Below are 2,349 nucleotides of genomic sequence, written 5' to 3'. Positions count from 1 at the left end.
TAGTGACTGGGTTTTCCACTAGTTGTGAGGTTATATCTATTGTCCATTTGTTTATGTGCTTTTTCTTGGTAATTACTTGATGAACTAAAAGAAAGAAGATATCTGGAAACCTAATAAAAATTCAAGAAAAGAACAAGTAATCATCAAGTATAAGAAAATCTTTCTACCTTTCTAATTTTCTAACATGGTATCAGAGATTTGGTGAAGAATGAAGAAAAATATAGTCTCAAGCACTTGATCAAGGAATCATTCAAAAGGATTATTCAATGGTGGAAGTCTACTATATTCAAAGACAATGTATAACACTATCAAGGGAGAGAACAAACCTGAAGGAGCCTCAAACTACAGGTCTTAGAAGAAGAGGATTGACTTCATCCTTGAAAAGAACAAGGTTCTATACTTGGTAAAAGGAAACGAAAAGAATCCTATTGATGACTCCAGTGACACTAACAAAGTAAAGTTCAAATAATTATAAATGGTGGCCATGACTCTGATGGTAGAAGGATAAATGACAACCTTGTCCCATTTATAGTGAACATCAATCATGCTCAGGAAATGTATGAAGCCTTTTCAAAGTTATTCAATATTAAGAATATTGGTCAAGTAGCTAGCTTGAAGAATGAACTAAGGACCACAAAGATGAGTAAAGAAGATATAGTTTCCTCCTTCTTTAGTAACATAGAAAGAATTAGGAATGATCTTTTGGTCATTGATTAAATTTATCTAGACAAAGAATTCGTGATCACTACTCTATTATTATTACCACCTACTTGGGGTGCATTTGCTGCAGGACTTAACAGTTGGAAGGAAGATCCTATGTTTGAAGAAATATGGACTACCTACAACCATGAATAATTAAGGATGTCACCAGTTGCCAATTCTAAAGGAGTTTCAAATGCCTACACTGCTCAACATAAAGGAAACTTCAAAAAATCAAAAGGACCAAAAAGGAAGGTAGACATGTCCAAGGTAGAATATTATCAATGTCATAAGAAGGGTCACTATAGGAGTGACTATCCTGACAATCCAAAGATGCTAACTGGCATTACTAAGTCCTTTGATTTTAGTCTTAGACGTCATATTTTGTAATTTTGATGTTTTAGAATTTATGGGTTTAAGATATTTTTGGGAAAGACATTTTTCTTTTATTTTTGTAAGTATCCTTCAAGCTTTGGAGGGAGCCCTCAACATCTCCCAAAGATAATTTGATCATTTCCTTTAAATTTTTGGTTTCATGTGCTCGTTTAAGGTTTGATTATATTAAATACTAATCACCATTCTCCCTCTATTTTCTTGATTAGGAAAAGCATATGTTATACCCTCAAGGAGTATGGAAGTGAGCCACCCAAGGTAAGGGTTGTCAAAGGTATGCATTAAACTACAAAAAATTGATTTATTTAAATATTTTATTCATTTGACAATCTGTTACTAACATTGTTATGTCTAGTTATATTGAATCCTATCGATTCTTATTTTTTTTTATTCATCATTTGATAAATCTACCCCACTCATATTCTTAATTGATTTTAGAGAACCCTACATATGTTCTTTGGAAAACCCTAACCTAAGGGTATGCTAATGTGAATGTCTGAAACCATAAATCTACTTAGGGTTACTCAAAAATGTTATTTGGAGTTTTTGTTGATAATGTCATGTTTGGGATTTTCGTATCATTAGGAAAACCTAACTTGTTAGGATTTAATGATAATGTCTAAAATCCTGAACCTTTGAAGTATTGGTAATTTTTGGTTTTCTATGTTCCTATATTGAAACCCTAACTCATGAGGGTTTGGTGGAATGTGTAGGCAAGACCCTTATAATGTCTTAGAAATTATTTCCTTGGAATGCATGTTTGTCTTATCAAACCCTAGTCTAATCAAGTTTGTTTGTCTAACTCTTATTGATATTTGTGAAGTTAGGTTTGACTAACACATGATATGAAATGTCTATGCATGATGAAGTCCTAGATGTATGATTTGATATGTTTATTGGTGATCATGAATCCTAGGGTTTAGAACTAAGCCCCAGTCAACGTTTTCTAGGATGTTAGTATTTGTGAAATTCGAGGATTTTGGAGTTAAACCTTAGTTGAAGTGAAAATATATGATGTATGATGACAATGTGATAATTTGAGATTTGTGTAAGATCGTTGAAATCTTAGCTTTAGTTGAGATTGATGTTTGATTAAAACTCTAGGGTTTGCAACTAGCCCTAGTGGAAGCTGGTCATGTTGATGACTAAGTCATGGTTGGGTTTGATTAACTAATTCTCATGTATGAAATCTAGGATTTATGCAAAACCCTAGTGCAGAGCCTAACATATGAATTTTGAATTTGTTAGATGCTTTGT

The sequence above is a fragment of the Pinus tabuliformis genome, chromosome 5_2, assembly GCF_031772625.1.
Source record: "Pinus tabuliformis cultivar Carrire ecotype Pingquan chromosome 5_2, CPIR1, whole genome shotgun sequence".
NCBI lineage: Eukaryota > Viridiplantae > Streptophyta > Pinopsida > Pinales > Pinaceae > Pinus > Pinus tabuliformis.
The sequence above is the reverse complement of the archived record's forward strand: the minus strand, read 5'-3'. Positions refer to the sequence as shown.